General features: G+C 46.9%; 1 pseudogene; it reads left to right on the forward strand.

Annotated features, from left to right (window-relative positions):
- Positions 1–17938: 17938 nt before the first annotated feature.
- Positions 17939–18027, forward strand: LOC129401137 (U2 spliceosomal RNA; annotated as a pseudogene).
- Positions 18028–19081: the final 1054 nt, after the last annotated feature.

Raw genomic sequence — 19081 nt, forward strand, 5'->3', positions numbered from 1 at the left:
AAACCTAGCATAGCATCACTTTGGCCAGCTCTAAAAGTCACAAAGTAATGGGCCGTTCACAGAGGTCCTCAGTTGAAGAAATATCAAGGACTCTCTAGGGTTGTTTTTCAGTTTCGGGGGTTGAATCAGGGGCCTTACCCATGAGCCGTTCTTACTAAGCCAGGCCCCAGCCCTGCAGCCTCTTTTAATTGGTTTCTCGGTTCAGGATTACCAAGAGGGAAAAAATCCAACATCCATCTTCTAATAATTCTCCTTCCTTTCTCTGGTATAACTGATTTCCTCTAAAGTCTTTTTCAAAGTGGCTGACACTGCCCGCCTCCCCTCCAGGAGCACTGGAATGACTCCGGAGGGCAGTAGTAGCCACTGAGTAATCTGGGTCACTTTCTATTTGTTCACTTTCAGAAATAGGGGTCTTTAAGAATTCCCCACCCTCTGAAGAGGATGATAAGTGAGGTAAGTTTGGAAATCTATCATCTTAAGTGAGAATCCCAGCTTCTCCTTCCATAGAAAATGAGGCTCGTGGAAGCAAATGGAAAAGATCCCTTGTTCTTATAATTTTTTTTATTTTAACACCACAATTTACCAAGTTGTTCATAATACAGTCATTTGAGAAACTAAATGTTCCAGCACCAATCCCACCATCACCGTGACCTTCCCTCCACCAATGTCCCCAGCTTCCCACTCTCTACTCCAGCTAGCCCCCTTCTGGACACGATCAAATTTACTTCCTATTGTTTGTTACAACACGAAGCCAAATGGAATTATCAAAACTTAGATCTGTAAGAGTCCATTTGTGATCACTGTTAATTCTCACAGTGTGTTACTTAAGTCCGTGTCCGAGGATCTGCTGTGCTGGTCAGTGCTACTTGAGCCTTCTGGGTTATTGTTTAGGCTCATGGCGCGTGGTGGTCTGCATACAGCTTTCCCATCAGATTTGCTATGATCCTACTGGGCTGACAGTAGGACAGTGTAGTCCAGGAGCTGTAGATCTGGAATAATTTGGTGGCTTGGCAGCTTGGTGAGGTTCCGTTATGGAGCTGGGCTGTTTCTTTTATACATACATACATACATACATACATACATACATACATACATACATACATGTATTTTTAATGAATCACTGTGAGATAGTTACAGACTTACAAACTTCCATGATTACATTTCAGTCATACAATGATCAAGTACCCATCCCTCCACCAATGCCCATTCTCCACCACCAATATTCCCAGTGTCCCTCCCACCCACCCCCACCCTCTTCCCCCCCGCTCCCAGCCTCTGTGGCAGGCGCATTCCCTTTTACTCTCGCTTTCCTTTTGGGTGTTATGGTTTGTAATACCGGTAGTAAGTGGCCATCATGTTTGGTCTATAGCCTATTTTTAGCACGCATCTCCCATCCTGAGCGAGCCCTCCAAGCATCATTCACTTAGTGGTCCCTTCTCTATCCCAGCTGCCTTTTCCCCCAGTTCCATGGCTTCCAAGCCGTGGAGCGATTCTCCTGGCCCTCATCTCTATTATCCTTGGGTGTTAGTCTCCCATTCTATTACTTTATATTCCACAAAGGAGTGTAGTCCTTCTAGGTCTGTCCCTCTCTTTGACTCATTTCACTTAGCATGATACTCTCCATGTTGATCCACTTATATACAAATTTCATGATTTCATCTTTTCTAATGGAGCTGGGCTGTTTCTATGTTGAAGAATGTTGGCTGTGGCTGCAGGGCTGGTGCCATCAGGCAGACCAGGGAATCTTCCTGCCAAAATTCTGAGAAAGTCCTAGAGTTGTCAGCCCTGACTGGTCTACCTGAGAACTTGAGAAGATTCATCAGAATCATGCACTCTTTCACACACACTCTCTCTCTTTAACACTCTCATTTAAAAAAATTATTATTAAAGAACTATGGTTTACAAATTTATTGGTAGTTGAGTTTTAGACATACAATAATTCAATACCAATCCCACTATCGGTATCAGCTCCCCTCCACCAGTGTCCCCATATTCCTTCCCCACCCCAATCCCTACCCTGTATCTGCCCGTCAACTTGACAGTCACTGTCACTGTCATCCTGTTGCTCATCGATTTGCTTGAGCAGGCACCAGTTGGGTCTCCATTGTAAGACTTGTTGCTACTGTTTTTGGCATATTGAATACACCACAGGTAGCTTGACTAGAGCGACAGCACAGCAGGTAGGGCATTTGCCTTGCACGTGGCTGACCTGGGTTCAATTCCTCCATCCCTCTTGGAGAGCTCGGCAAGCTACTGAGAGTATCCTGCCCACACAGCAGAGCCTGGCAAGCTACCCGTGGTATGTTTAATATGCCAAAAACAGTAACGACAAGTCTCACAATGGAGACATTACTGGTGCCTGCTCGAGCAAGTCGATGAGCAATGGGATGACAGTGGACAGTGATACAGTCAACTTGACAGACGTATTGAAAAGTTTCGGTGGTTGCCACTTAGATCTCATGATTTCAGTTTTGTTGAGTCTGTGTTTTAGATATATAACTACACCATTCTCCCATATCATCAGTATAACTGAAGCCTTTGCTGCCTGTTCACCCATTACTTTCCATTCTCTTCTTTCCTTCTCTGTCCTTTACCTCCCTAAACACTGGGGCAAGGGTGATCTAGGCATCCCCCTTTTACTACAGTACATTTCCTCATCCAATATTCTGGACATAAAAACACTCACCCAAAAGGATATATATATACATATATACACATATGGATATGTATATATATGTATATATGTACACACCGTTATTCATTACTCAGTACAATAGCTAAGATATGGCATCAGTCTAAAGCAGACGAATGAATTATGAAGGTGTGGTATATATACACACACAATGGAATACTATGCAGATGCAAGGAATGATGAAATCATGCAATTTGTTGTGATGTAGTTGGAACAAGAAGACACCATGAAGCCAGAAGAAGAAAGACAAACACAGAATCATGTGTTTTTGGAGATTAGGTGTGGAGCTGGGCCTTTGCCAGAAATATGTGGGTGTGGGTGGGGGCTGCTGGGTTTTCCGGTGGTAGTTGGGACTGGGAAAATCATGGTCCCCCATTCAAAGAATACCTGAGTTTTCGGCCGATAGACTAGTCTCACTTGAGATCTCTTGTTGTATTCCTCTAAAAACATGACTCCTAAAGCCCTTCATGTTAAAAGACACTCTCCCCCTGGGAAAACAGCCGCTTTAAGACAAATGTACAGTGTAAGCTAGAATCTTCCCATAGAAGCCGTGGATACCTTCCCGTTTGTCCAGAGAGAGAGAGAGAGAGAGAGAGAGAGAGAGAGAGGAGAGAAAAGAGAGAGAAAAAAGAGAGAAAAAGAAAGAAAGAAAGAAAGAAAGAAAGAGAGAGAGAGAGAAAGAAAGAAAGAAAGAAAGAAAGAAAGAAAGAAAGAAAGAAAGAAAGAAAGAAAGAAAGAAAGAAAGAAAGAAAGAAAGAAAGAAAGAAAGAGAGAAAGAAAGAGAGAAAGAAAGAAAGAAAGAAAGAAAGAAAGAAAGAGAGGGAAGGAAGGAAGGAAGGAAGGAAGGAAGGAAGGAAGGAAGGAAGGAAGAAAAAAAGGAAGGAAGAAAAAAAGGAAGGAAGGAAGGAAGGAGATATCCTTCATTCTCATCTCTAGTATGTTGTCACCATGGCCCTCATCAGGCTACCAGGGCCCAGATGGAAAGTACTGAGGGGCTGATCCAGGGTGTGATTAGTCCTGCCAATCGATCTGACTCCACCTAGGAGAAAACGACCAGCAGTCACATGGGTGCCGATGTGCGAGCTCTGTGGGAAAGAGGAGCAGAGAGGAGAAAGTTCCAAGAAGCTAGCAGGTCTGTTGTTCCAGCTGACACCTGAGTGTGAAACCTCTTGTAGACCCTGAGTGAAAAGCATCCAGGTAATTAGCGCCTGCGTTGCTGATCCTCAGAAGCTGTATATCCCACACAAACTGTTTGAGCCAATTTGGGGGTGGTTGATAGTCCAGCTGCGACAAAGTCTTTAAAATGAGCCCAAGGAAGACTTAACAACAGAGAACTGTCACGGGGAAGCTACTTTTGTTTCCACAGAAGCCAGCCCATTCTACCGTGAGGGTCTCCTAGGGGGCGAGGTCACACTGAAGCAGAGTGCTGGCGTGTCACGCAAAGATTTCCACCGAAGATATGTACCACTTACCATAGGCAACAGTTGCTGTTTCCTTCCCTTGTGGGGAGATGGTTTTTTGGTGGATGACCTCTGTTTTCAAATTTGCTTATAATTTGCCACCCACCACTACGGCTGCCATCTGTTTTCCAGTAAGAATGTGAAGTCGCTCGGAATGAGGACACCGATCCATAAACAAGCTGAGATCAAAATAAAAAAACAAACCACAAGGCATGTTGAAGCATTAGGAGAGTTGTGACAATTAAACAAGCTAAGATAAATATAGAAAAACAGAGACCAGAAACCACATAGAAAAATAGGCATGTCGCTACACCAATGAAGAAAACTCTACCCCAGCCACTAGGAGGTTTGATAAACAGAGAAAGCAAAGGCAGCGCCATGACAGGCTCATAAAGAAGCCAGAGGAAGCTAGGCCTAGGTTTCGGTTCCAGAATTTCTGGAGTTGAGCACAGATGACTGGAATTGAGTCATGAGTTCCCCGAAGTGAGATAGCCATGGTGAGGTCAACTAAAGTTACCAGTCAGGTGCAGGTAGGAAAATCCCGCTATGTAACCCTTATGTAACTCCGACTTATAACCAATCAGCTAAGTCCAAGTAGTGAAAAGCCCCTTAGACTTCGGGCAAAAGGGTGGTCTGCAGAAAGCCCCTGTTATGTAATGCTATGGTATAGAAGCCCCTCACTTGTAAGACTGGGGGCCACTTGTTCCAAGAAGGCTGCCACTGTGTCAGTAAGCCAGACGAGGGCCCTGGCTCAAGCTAGCCAATAAAGACTCTCTTCGTGTTGCATCGCAATTTGTCTCTGTGTGATTTCGCTGGGGAGATCTTGACCCGGTTTCACAGGTTCACTTAGTAGGATTCAAGTGGGACTTAGCAATCTGTTCCCTTCTTAAAACCCAGGAGGAGTTGGAGAGACAGTCAAGTAGGTAAGGTGTTTACCCTGCATGCGGCAGATGTGGATTCGATCCCCAGAAATCTTGATGGTCCCCTCAGATCTGCCAGGGGTGATTCCTGAGCACTGCCAGGTATTGCCTAAAAAATAAAACCAAAAAAATAAGCCCCACGGGGAATCCTGGGCAGAGATCTGCTAGTCCAGACTGTGTGTCCCAACTCTGCTCTGCTCTGGTAGGGTCTAAACATGATATAAGCTAAAGAATATTCTGTTATAAGTAGAATGGTGATGGTGGGCGAAAGAGGGAAATAGAACAAAAGCATGAGATTATGGGATTCACTTGCATCACGTCATCCCGTTGCTCATCGATTTGCTCGAGCGGGCGCCAATAATGTCTCCATTTGTCCCTGTCGCTTGCTAGGGTAGCCCAATGGCGTCTGCTCACTCCAGGAACATGAAGAGCCTCGACCCTTCATTTGAGGGATTATTATAGCCAATGGGATTATTATAGCCAATCCCAGAAGAGTGTCAGAAAGCCTCCTTCCCTCCTTCCCAGGGAAAATGGAAGCTATCTGTTGCTTGCAGTGGTGGCCTTGCATTCTCTGAAAACAGGGCCATTTTATCCTACTAATGAGGGGAGGCAATCACCAGGGGTCACCCCAAGAGGAAATAGGAGGTAGCTCAGCTCATGCATGAGCCTTGCTGACACAAGCTTCTGGTCGACCCATAGCAAGAGCCAACTAGCCCACCCTATAGCCTTCTGTACACTGACAGGGGCCGGCCTCCACACTCCACTGATCCGGGATGGAGATGGCTCCTCTCCCAGCAGAATCCTTTGGTCCCTTCAGTCTCAGGGTGACGGCAGCCCCTCCCTCCCCCTTGGAAAGAATCACCAATGCCATCTTAGCTCCAGTTCAACGTATGAAAGAGACAGTTTGCGTTGAGGTTTTTCGAGGTCATTCAGAGCCACACAACTAGGACTTAAATCCCCACCCCCTGCCCATGACATCAAAAAGGACCATGCCCACGTGGAAGCCGCAGGACCGCAAGCCCCAAAGAGTACGGCTGCACGCCGCCTGGCCTGCTCCCTTTGGGGCGCACTGCTTACATCCGTCATGGGCGTTTCATTAAACAGAGTGACCCGACCCAGTTCTCGCACGCAGGGTGCCATCTCTCCTAATCGGAGCCGCCAAATGCAGCAAGGCCACCGTGAAAAGAAATCAAGTCTGCATCTTAAGCAGCAGATTAGCTGTGTGTGGGTGGGAGAGCGGCCGCCTCGCGCCGCCAGAGAGGGGGGGGCTCTGAGCAACTTCCTGCGTCCCGGGGAGACTCAGATTCTAGCAGGTGGAGAGAAAGAGCAGCCCGCGAGCTCAGAGCTCCAGCACTGCCCATGAGGACAGCTCCTCACCCAGGGAGGCGTCCAGCACCAAGGAGAGCCTTGGGGACACGTGTTCCTCCTCCATGTTTCCCCGCCCCCCTGTCCCCGGAGAGATGAGAGATGGACACAGAAATGATATACCCTGTGTCCAGCATCCAATCCATACGGCCTTCAAAATTAGCTTGGAGGTTCCAGAGAGAGAGCACAGAGTGAAGACGCTTGTCCTGCATGCAGCACACCCCCGGCACTGCATAACCCCTGCACAACCTGGGGTCACTTGTAAGCACAGAGCCCGAAGTAGCCCCCAAGCACCACCAAGTGTGATCCCCAAGCAAAACAAAACTAAAAAATCTTGAAGGGAGTCAGAGAGACGGCTCAATGGGCTGGGGTGCATAGCTCTGCGTGTGGAAAACCTAAGTGTGATCCTCAGCACCATGTACATCTCCTGAGCACCAAGCCAGGAGCAGTTCCTGAGCCCTGCCAGGTGTCCAGGCAACCTCTGAAGTAAAGCAAAAAAAAAAAAAGAAAAAAAAACCCAGCTTAGAGCCACGGCAGACAGCCGCACCAGACACAACGCTATAAGGCCCTTTTATTTGAAAGGCTGCAAGAACTATGATTAGGGACTCCATATGAGCCACAGTCTCACGTTATGACGAGTTCATGGTAAGCAGGCATACTGGACAGGATATCCGGGTTTATCTTTACCCAGCTAACAATCACTGGCATAACTTCTGGGAGAGCAGGAGAGTAAGTAAAGGTGCAGGACCGAGAAAGGAAAGGGGAAGGGAAGTCAAATGGGATAATAGGAGTTAGCAGGCAAGGACAGCAAGGAAGGAACAGGCCAATCAAGAAAAACCACGGCCCTGGGGCCTGGGAGGGAGCCATCCGAGGCAGGAAGGTCTGACCCCAAGTGGAAGGATGAAAAAGGATGTTTTCAGGGAGACGGGTCGCCCTCTGTTCAGGGAACCCTGGTTGACCAGTACATGTGCTGGGCGCGAATCAAGAGCTTCTTTGCTCGCATTTTTCACTCTGTCTCATTCCTCTGATCACGGACCCTAACATATTCACACACCAAGACACTCACACAAGGGACTCAGTGCCGAGGGCTCACAAGCTGGGATGGCTCCTTGGGCTTGGAACCCCAAGCACCAGAGACTTAGAGCTGAGGGTTCACAAGCCTAAGAGACTAGGAATCCTGACTGCCCTCACGGAGAGTTTTGTTTATGTTTTTGTTTTTTGCTTTTTGGGTCACACCTGGGGTTATTCCTGGCTCTGCACTCAGGAACCATTCCTGGCGGTGCTCAGGGGACCAAATGGGATGCTGGGAATTGAACCTGGGTTGGCCGCGTGCAAGGCAAATGCCCTACCCGCTATGCTATAGCTCCAGCCCCTCACGGAGAGGTTTTTAAGCCCTATCCCCTGCTGCCTACGTGCCTGGTTACATGCCTACACGTCTGGGTGGCCTCTGCCAGGTGCATTCTCACCACCCTGAGCCAGCGGAGGTACAGAAGATAAACAGAGTTGTGAACACAGCTTGTCACGTTGACTCATCCTTGTTGTCTGTGGTCAGATGTCTGGGAACTTACGTCCATGTCCTTGTGGTCTGACATGTTTTTCTTACTGGGCTGGAAATTCATGACCCTTAGGTACAAAACGGAGTCTGGCTTTCCAAAACAGAGTTGCTGTGGTCCTGTTTCTTTCAGACTCTGAGAACAGAGCCAGGGGGAAGCCCTGGGCACTGCTGGGTATCCCAATTTCTTTTGGAGTCAGTGGTTTGGTGACAGGCCATCCTGTTCAAGCTTAACTCTCTTTGATTTGACCGAGGGAGCTTTGGCCCGAGGATCATATGAGCCATTTTTGTTCGACTTCAGAAATACTCACCCAGAGGAGGAAGGGAGTGGAGGAGAGTGTGAAGCAGGTAGCTTCTCCTACCCTTCGCTGTTGAACATAACCAGCGCTTTTCTTTCTTTCTTTCTTTCTTTCTTTCTTTCTTTCTTTCTTTCTTTCTTTCTTTCTTTCTTTCTTTCTTTCTTTCTTTCTTTCTTTCTTTCTTTCTTCCTTCCTTCCTTCCTTCCTTCCTTCCTTCCTTCCTTCCTTCCTTTCCTTCTTTATTTCTTTCTTCCTTTCCTTCTTTCTTTTCTTTCTTTCTTTCTTCTTCCTTTCTTTCTTTCTTCCTTTCTCTCTTTCTTTTTCTTTCTTTCTTTCTTTCTTTCTTTCTTTCTTTCTTTCTTTCTTTCTTTCTTTCTTTCTTTCTTTCTTCTTTCTTTCTTTCTTTCTTTCTTCCTTTCTCTCTCTTTCTTTTTCTTTCTTTCTTTCTTTCTCTCTTTCTTTCTTTCTTTCTTTCTTTCTTTCTTTCTTTCTTTCTTTCTTTCTTTCTTTCTTTCTTTCTTTCTTTCTTTTTTTATTTTTTTGCTTTTTGGGTCACACCTAGCAATGCGCAGAGGTTACTCCTGGTTCATACACTCAGGAATTACTCCGCGGTGCTCAAGAGACCATACAGGATGCTGGGAATCGAAGTCAGGTCAGCCATGTGCAAGGAAAAAGTCCTACCCGCTGTGCTATGGCTCCAGCCCCTTTATTTTTTGATTTTTGGGTCACACCGGTGATGTTCAGGGGTTAGTCTTGGCCCTGCACTGAGGAATCACTCCTGGCAGTACTGCGGGACCATATGGGATGCCAGGGCTCAAACTCATATCGGCCATGGGCAAAGCAAACGCCCTGCCTGCTGTACTATCTGGGCCCAACCAGTGCTTTTCTTACTGGCTCTCAAGAAAGAACTTCCTCTTATTCTGGTGCTGAAAGCATCCAAGGCCTTCTGCCCAGAGGACACTTTCCTTTTGTCTCTTTTTCCTGTTGCTTCAATTAGGAATACTTTGATGACTGGAGCGCCTGAGTCAGAGAGCCCAGTGCTGCCAGCTAATTAACTCTCCAAAGAAAGCCCAGCTACCATCTCCGCTCTGCTCTCTGGCTCCCTGGGGGTGCCTCGAACTTCAGAACTTCCATTTCCTACGGCGGCCAGGGGAGCACAGTAAGGAGATCACCCTTCGGGTCACGCTTGAGTGCTTACCTGGGTTTTTTTCCAGGTTGACAAAGACTCTCTTTGACAAACAGAATAGTCATGATGTCATCTTTCAGAAGAGAGGGATGACTTTGCTAAAAGCAAGATTGGAGCCGGTTTTGTCACTGGTCAGACCTTTTATTTGATAAAGTACTCAAACACACATACACACACATCATATACACAACCCCACATTTGAATAAATAAGAATAACATCTAAATGGATTAACAGTAGATACCTTCTCCCTCTCCCATTTTTCCTTTTTGTTTTAGCTTCGGTTTTTTTTGGGGGGTGGAGGTGAGGGGAAACATCTGGCTGAGCTCAGGGCTTACTCCTGGTGGTGCTTGGGGGACCATCTGGAATGCCAGGGATTAAACCCAGGTCAGCCCTGTGCAAAGCAAAGGCCCTACACACTGTACTGTTGTTCTAGCCCCCTCTCCCATTTCTTTTTATTTCCTGTATCCTGAAACTGTTCTTTATTAACCTATTCTATTAGGTTGGAGTCCGTGGTGGGAGCAGTGTGATTTTTTGATTCGAGGGGTATTGCTATCTCATCAGCCAATGGCCATTTGGTCTGAGCAGTGCCGTTTGAGCTGAGCAAACCTTACCGCTTCAAACACTCAATGCTCTTGTCTAGGTGAATGATGTCATATTTTCTTTCAAGTTCACATTTCCTTCCAAGGTCAACTGCCTGCACGACCCTTCTATTCGGGGTGCCCATAGAAACCCCAAAGTCCATGCAAAAAAAATCTCAATTCCTCCTCCAGAGACCTCCTTCCTGACTGTTCATGGTGTCTCTGCCTTTTCAGTCGTTAGGCTCAAAACCCTTTTTCCTTCTCTCCCATTTCCTTCTCTCTCTTTTTCCTTCTCTATGTTATACTAAGTCTTAACATAGTTTCAGGCAGTGTCCTAACACCAGAGTGTCAGAGTCCCTCCATCCATGTCTCCAATTCCTTCCCATCCATCCCTCTGGTGTGAGTAAGCCCCACGGGTGGCTCCTGTGAAATGGGGATGAGAAAGATGGTCACTTTCTCCCCATCCACCTCTGCCACTTGAGACCCAGGGTTACTGGGATCTTGTCTCACCTCCCAGAAAGGAATTTCAAGAGTAGACAAGCAGTGAAGCAAAACAGATTTTATTTGGAGGCTTTGAAGGGAAAGAGGAAGAGAAAGTGGGAGAAAGTAGAGAATATCGTGCTCAAGAAAGAACCTGGGCTTCTCCAAGGGCAGAGAGAGCCCCTACACACATCCCAGCATTAGACATGAAAGCATGAAAGTACATGTATCAGTGAGGAGATGTGGACACCACATGTGCTCGGATACCACATGTGCTCGGGCACCACCTGTGCTCAGCCATGTGGGTGCAAGCAGCTCATGGGCTCAGGTGGCTTTGTTCAAGGTGGCCCTAAAGGGTTTCTCCAAACTGCCCCCATGTGGGGTTTCTACCTAAGTAAAACTCCATTGCTAAGGAGGTTGCTCTGGGGGGGTAGGGCCGGGTGGTGATGCTTTTCCTTGAAATTCCTTTCCTGGCCTTTTGTTTCTGCAAGAGCTTCTCTGAGTCTGTTGCTGAAGGGTCTTACGATAAACAGAAACTAAGGCCTTCACATATCTAGAGATATGTGTGAAGTGGGGAGGAGAAAGATGGTCACTTTCTCCCCCATCTGCCTCTGCCACTTGAGACCCAGGGTTACTGGGTTCTTGTCTCGCCTCCCAGAAAGGAATTTCAAGAGTAGACAAGCAGTGATATGTGAAGCCCTTAGTTCCTCGTTTTTCCTGTTTTCTGCCTTGGGAGGGGGGTCTTCCATATCTGCCTGACTGCCTACATCACCTCTTCCCCTCACCTTCCCAGCCGCCTCCTTGGAAATTCCCTTCAGTAGGCGGTCTCTCAAGTCTGCTGTGATTTGGCCATTTGTTATTCCCTTACTGTGTTTCTATATGTTTCACATATAAGAAGGGTTATTCTGTATTTGCCCCTCTCCCTTTGACTGACTTCATTCAGCATGCTACCCATCAATTTGTGGGGGTTGTTCCAGCCTCCTCAGGGTCTGTTACAGACTGGCACCAATTCTCCATGAGGTCAGGGCTATTACTTCCCAGAAGATTTACTGCCATTGCCTTGGAAAGGGGACTTCCCTATCTGCCTGCCTACATCAGGGGGACCATATAGGATCTCGGAATCGAACCCGAGTCAGCCACGTGCAAAGCAAAGCAAACACCCTACCTGCTGGGCTATCACTCCAGCCCCCTTCTGCGTTCTTTCAAAGTGGTCAGAGAGACAAACTTGTATCAGATGGATGAGGAATAGAAGACCACATTTAGTGACTGATATGAGGATTTACGTGGCTGAGAGCTGAGGTGAGTCGCAGCAGCTGAGGACCTGAGCTTAGGAACGGGGCAGGGGCCTGAAGCACCAAGGAGGGAAGAAAACTCCACACTCATGAGAAGGTGGCTTCCTGGCACAAAACCCTGCCTGAGAAAGACAGATTTCTCTCTGATGGGAGGGTTATTTCCACAGATGACCCTAGCGCTGGGTGGTTTGCACTCTCTACGGTCATGCTATTTCTTTCTCTCAGATCCACTGGGTGCCCGCTGGCCTTAGGGTCACTCACCCTATGGGGTCCCTGCTGGAATTTGCCTCTAAATATTTGGTGGAAGCCTGCATCTGTAGTTGACTTTGGGGCATAGTTTGCAAATATTATTCTGTGCTAAGGCCAAACTAGATTGGCCTCAAGTTATATTTTATGGAAAGGAATTTGGGGAGGGGTTTGGGTAGAGGAGAACAATTATGAAGTGCTTCCTCTGTGCAGCAATGGTGCAGCTTGATGCTGCACTATTTGCCTCACACATGGGCCCAGGGAATATGTTTATGATTTCATTTTTCCAATGAGGAAACTGAAGATAAAGAGACATGCTTTGAGGGTGCACATGTTACCAGCCACTGTCAGGTGCTACCAGTAAGAGGTCCTGGTTTTCAACAAGAATGAGCCTGTCAGCTCTGAGTAACAGAAGAACAGAGGCAACCCTATGACTGTTGGGTGTGGCGGACTCCCTTTTCTTTGGCAGCAGCCATATCCCATGAATGCAGACCACATGAGAGTCCAGGCATGTCTTGTGTTCAGATCAAACACCGGACTCACTGGACCTGCCCCATCCCCACACAGCCCCAAGTACGCCCTTCACTCTCGGATCTGGCCTTGCTTCATACCCAGCCTGGCAAGAAAGATCCCAGGCAATGCCTGATTAGGAGAGAAAAGGGCGCTGGCGGGAATGGCAATAATAATAGTTCAATAAAGGAATAATATCTATTTATTAAAAGAAATAACAGTGCTTCTTTTAAAAGTAATTGAACAGGAGACAGAGAGTAAAAACTAGAAAGACACAGAAAGCATCAGTGAGCCAGGCAAGAAGCAAGTTACGGGAAGGAGGAGGTGGGAAAGATGTGAAGGACACACCTTGCAGATAGCAATCATTCCTGCGGCCTGGGTGAGGCTGGCAAACTCCCCTCTTTCGACCTGCCCCCTTTGTCTGCTCACATCCTCAATTCCAACTGCCCTGTCTGCCTCAGTGAATAGTGGGACCCTGATGTGTCCCTGCAGCCCCTCTCTCTATCCGGGCTTATTCCCTTGAGTAGCGTGGATGCCAGCTGAGAGGTGGGGTTTGACTCAGTTTCTCTCTCCCTCTGTTATCTCACTGCTCCGCACAAGCTCGGGCAGAATTCAGTTGAAGGACAAAAACCTGGGGTGCCCTTTAAACACGGAGTGGAGTGAAGGACAAGGGTTGAGTAAGAGCCCAGGGGTGATAGAGAAGCACTGGAATTTGAACGAGAGGAATGGAAAGGACCCTGAGAAGGGGGCTGGGTGGGGAGAAGGGAGACCGAATTAGGAGAAGGGAGAGGAGGACGGCTGCAGCTTGCAGACCCTTGAAGAGCCCAGGAGAAATCAGAGGCCTAGAATATCTCATTATCACATTCAGGAGCCGGAGCAAGGCAGCCAGCCTGTGGTTGACGAGATACCTGTTTGATCTTATGCAGAAACGTGGGGGCTCCAGTTCCCTATGGCTTCTGTGAAATTGCAATGCCTTTCTCGGGAGAAAGCTCTTAAGACAAAGAAATGCATGTGAAATGATTAACATGCTCCAGGTTCCACCCAAAGACAAAAGCCAATGAAACACACTGGAAAAAACAAGCAGAAATAAAATCATTGGAAGTCTCCAAGATGGGTTTCCATGCCAAGGGAATTAGTGAAAGGTGGTCTTTGGGCAGAAGACCAAAAGACCCCTCCCTTCCTTCCTCTCCTCCTCCCCTCCCCCAGCCTCTGCTGGAAGGCCAGTCACATTTTTTTTTTTAGTATATCTATCCCTCATTCACATGGTGAGCGAATAGCGAAAGTTCTTAGAATATAATAGTAAGCACTTAAATTGGAGTTATTGTGTGTCAGGTGCATTTCCTAATGATTATGTGCAGAATTCCACATACACATCCTACTGACATAGGAGGTAGATAACCTGATCTCCAATCTGCAGACCACTGTAACACTATCACTGTAATCCTCTTGCTCATCGATTTGCTCAAGCGGGCACCAGTAACATCTCCACTGTGAGACTTGTTGTTACTGTTTTTGGCGTATCAAATATGCCACAGGGAGCTTGCCAGGCTATGCCATGGGGGCGAGATACTCTCGGTAGCTTGCCGGGCTCTCCAAGAGGGGCAGAGGAATCGAACCTGCGTCAGTCTCATGCAAGGCTAATGCCCTACCTGCTGCACTATTGCTCTTAATTAAAGATTACCAAGCAATTAAAACAAGGACAAAGAGAATAGAAGATGGCAATGCTTCTGCTTTCTCTCATCCTGAGAAGGAAAGAAGCATGACACGCCATTCCAACTGGACTGAGATTTCCCACCCCAAGCAGACTACATTCCCAGCTGGCACAAAATATGCCTGATAGAGAAATATAAATAGAATGAATAGGACCTTGTCAAATTCAATGTAAAGTTCAAGAGAACCCCAAATTTAGATGTCTCCTTTCTGTACATATATATTTGAATTCAACCAAAGCAATCTGCTTTTACTTCTTCCTTAGGAATCGAAAAAAGACCTTCGGCTTTCTAAATTGTCATTGCGTTTCATGGCGTCAATAGTAAGTAGCAGGCAGAGAAAAATGTATGCTGGATATTTGGGGAGTTTAAATATTATATACAATCAATATCTTATAACCAGTGAAAGTATTAAGAACATAATTCAGCATAAGTGTCCAAGACCGAATACAAAAATGGAGAGAAAAGTGCTTAAGTCTACATGTCTTCCCTGAAAGCTTCAAAAATATTTCTAAATCTTTAAGTAAGTAGGGTCTTTAATAGAATTTGCATAGCAGTTTACAAGATAATTTTGCATCAAAAATATGGAAAAAATATGGAGAGATTCTTTCATGTTTTTGAAGACATACAAATATACCCACATGGGCTACAGCGATAGCACAGCGGTAGGGCATTTGCGTTGCACGCAGCCGACCTGGGTTCGATTCCTCCGCTCCCCTCAGAGAACCCAGCAAGCTACTGAGAATATCTTGCCCGCACGGCAGAGCCTGGCAAGCTAGCCGTGTTGTATTCGACATGCCAAAAACAGTAACAACAAGTCTCAAAAATGGAGATGTTACTGGTGCCCACTCGAGCAAATCGATGAGCAACGGGATGACAGTGACAGTGACAGTGCATATAAGTTAAACAAGAAGACCTGGATAAGAAAAAGAAAGCACAAGAAAGCACAGCAGCTGAAAAAAAAAAAAGCAACTTGCTTCACTTTTCATAGCCAGTAAATATCGCAACTGATATTTAATTCAGGAGCTCTGGCTTCAGAATTGAGCCACCAGCATGTTAATAAATGAAGAGTTAATGGACAAGAGGCAAGCGGCAGAGACACCCGGAAGAGGAGAAGGGATTGGATCCAGTCTGGAAGGTCTCGGAAGAGCTTCCTGATGGACTTATGAGGAGGTTGAGAGGGGGAGCAGGGGAAGGTGCGTGTGTGAGAAGGTGAGGGTTGGTGCGAGGGAGCTAGAGGAACAGCTCCGGCAGGGGAGAAGCTGATCTAAGGGCCTGAAGAACATAGCCCTGAAGTGTCATCCAAGCTAAAGGCAACTCGTGATTGTTTTAATGAAAGCTCATGTTCACATACTACTCTAACAGCTGTTTTATAGGGTAATTCTCATTTTTTTAACATGTTGCTTTTTATTTTTTATTTATTGGGTCACACCCGGCAATACTCAGGGGTTACTCCTGGCTCTGCACTCATGAATTACTCCTGGCGGTGCTCAGGAGACAAATGGGATGCTGGGGATCGAACTCAGGTCAGCCGCATGCGAGGCAGACGCCCTACCCACTGTGCTATTGCTCCGCCCTGCGTAATTCTCATTTATGCTGGCTTTGTATAATGGTTTTATTTTTTTTTAATTTATTCTTTAATTGAATCACCATGTGGAAAGTTACAAAGCTTTCAGGTTTAATTCAACCTATGAGTGGTTTTCTACTCCTGTTTCTTGGGTGGTTTTTTTTTTTTTTTTTTTTTTTTTGCAAGACTAGTAAGTAGAAGAGCCTTCAGAATTCTGGAAAACTAAGTTCGAATTCTAGCTTCTTAACCCATGTTGATTATTTTAGTTGAGAGTGTTCCAGGTGGCTTTTATAGAGTATCTTCTCGGGACGTCTTGGTCTGGAATGTTTCTGAAGTCTTCTCTGGGCTGAATCACTAAAATTAATTGGATGAAGGGAGTGTTCCGTGGGTATTCCAGGAATTTCCTTCACGGGCAGGGCCCCAATCTCCTCTGGGTCCATTGCTGGTGGGTCTTATCAGGCCTTGGTTCCTGTTTTCTGCAGGGTTGGCCTTTTGCAACTTCAGAGCTATTACTTCCTAAGAAATTTACTGCCTTCGCCTGGGGAGGGGCGTTCCCTACCTGCCTGCTGCCTACATCACAGGATCATTAAGCTTGCCAGGGACCAACCTCTGCCACGCCCCTGCCACCCAGTTTTTAATTCCCTTTTGAAACAATGAATCCTCCGCTCTTTTTCCTCTCACATTTCAGTGCTACTTGGTTACGATTTAGTTTCTTTGGTGGGATGTGAGTCACAAAACATGGACGTGAGGTTTGGGTTTCGAAAAGCTTGCAGGTGTTATACTTGCTGCGTGGCCCGGCTCAGGGCTCTTGTGCTTAAACCCTCTATCTACCCTCCTACCCTCCTGCTTTGTAAAATGCAGATGCCAATCCCTAGTGCTGTGAATATTGGGGAACCCAAAGCACAGCAAGAACGGCGTCTAGCGCCCACTGATCCCAGGTCAGCTTACGGCACCTGCATCTGCGTGGAAGACAGTGGCCGCTGGGCTTCATTCGCACAGGGCTGGCCAGCGAATGTAGGCAGGCAGGTATAGGGAAGACCCCCTCCCAAGGCAACGACGACAGATTTCCAGGGAAATAGTAATAACGTCCACAGCCCTGAGGTTTCAAAGGGCCAACATTGCAGAAAGCAGGAATAAGGGCCCGAGAAGACGTTCACCAGCAACAGACTCCGACACAGGGAAGGCTAGACCCCCTTGGACAGAAGCTCCAGCAGAAACAAAATGCCAGGAAAGGAATTCAAAGACTATTCCCCCACGAACTTTAACCTAGGTTGAAGCCCCACCTGAGGGCAGGTAGGGAAAACCCCATAAGAGCTAATGCTGGGTGTGTGTAGGAGCGTGTGGAGGAGCTCGAGAGCTAATGCTCCTTGGCAGAGTCCACATTCTCTCTTTATTTTTTATTTTATTTTATTTTGCTTTTTGGGTCACACCCGGCGATGCACAGGGGTTACCCCTGGCTCTGCACTCAGGAATTACTACTGGCGGTGCTCAGGGGACCATATGGGATTCTGGGATTCGAACCCGGGTCAGCCACATGCAAGGCAAATGCCCTACCCACTGTGCTATCGCTCCAGCCCCCACATTCTCTCTTGAGCACTTCTCTCTCTCTCTCTCAATCTCTCTCTCTCTCAATCTCTCTATCTCTCCCCCGCAACCCCCCTCTCTTGTGCATGCCCTTTCCCTCCCTTCTCACTTTCAAAAACCTCCAAATAAAATCCATTTTTACTACACTGCTTGTCTACTCCTGAAATTCTTTTCTGCGAGGGAAGACAAGAATCCATTGACTCTGGGTCCTAGGGTGGCAGAGGTGGATTAGGAGAAAGGGACAGTCTCTCTTCTCCCCACACCCATGGGGCCCGTCGACATCAATCCCAGATTGGTGTCCAGTGGAAACATATGAACTAATAACATATGAAATAATCACTGTAGCGCTGTAGCACTGTCATCCCGTTGCTCATCTATTTTGCTCCAGCGGGCAAGTGAGACTTCTTGTTACTGTTTTTGGCATATCGAATACGACACGGGGGGGCTTGCCAGGCTCTGCCTTGCGGGCAGGATACTCTCAGTAGCTTGCCAGGCTCTCCACTTTTCGGCCTTCTGGCTAAGATCAAGTGTAATATCTGTTCTTATCAGTTTAAAATGAAATAATACACAAAGTAAAGTACCACTGGGAGGATGGGTGCAAGGCGGTGTTTCTCCTATGTGGTGACCAAGTGGGGGACCCTTCCAGTCTAGAACATGATGGGTCTTAAAAGGAAGAACACCCGCCTGCATGCCCTTTCTCTCTCGACTCAGCACTGCTGGTGGACAGCGAGAAAGGCTGAGTCTAGGAAGGGCTGAGTGGGAGGACCCGACGTGGAGGGATGCCCCCAGCATCTCTGGTGCAGCGTTTCTGCCCCCCTCGCCCCTGTGAACCTGTACGCAGTCAGGTTTCTCCTCCTACACCGGGGCTTAACACTGGGCCCCATTTCTTATTTATCTTGTCTCCCTCGGGAGTTTGAGGAATCCAGAAGCTTCTGTCGGGGTAGGTAAATTATAAAGAGAGGCAGCCCTTTGCTAACTAACGTGTGACCCCTTTTAGATCTGTGAGGAGGTCGTGGACTATTCATTTTCCTCTCCGAGGGATGACGGCTCAGAGGAGGCAGGAGGAAGGCCAGGGAGGGTGAAGTCTGTGCCCCACATTAGGTGCAGTGCTGACTTATTCCTTTCCTCTCTCAGCCTCTCCTGGCAACCTGGAGAAGGGTATGGGAGGTAGGGGGAGAGGGGTTGTTCCTCTATTCTAGTAGAGTGGATCAAAAACGCGTGGACTCCAATTATCGTGAGCTGAGAATTTATTTATTTTTATTTTATTTTTTTAAGTTCCATACATTTTTGTTGAACTACCTTTTTTTAAAAAAAAATTTATTTATTGAATCACCGTGAGAGCAGTTACAAAGCTTTCAGGTTTAAGACTCGGTCATACAATGATGAAACACCCACCACCAACCCCAGTATACCCCCATCCCATACCCCCCCACCTTTGTGGCAAATGATGTCCACATTACTCTCTCTTTATTTGATTGCATTCAATATTTCTACACTGGCCCCACCATTGTTATTTTTCTTTTATTTATTTATTTATTTATTTATTTATTTTTGGTTTTTGGGTCACACCTGGCGATGCACAGGGGTCACTCCTGGCTCTTCACTCAGGAATTACCCCTGGCGGTGCTCAGGGGACTATA

Source organism: Sorex araneus, chromosome 1 (genome assembly GCF_027595985.1).
Source record: "Sorex araneus isolate mSorAra2 chromosome 1, mSorAra2.pri, whole genome shotgun sequence".
NCBI classification, from domain to species: domain Eukaryota; kingdom Metazoa; phylum Chordata; class Mammalia; order Eulipotyphla; family Soricidae; genus Sorex; species Sorex araneus.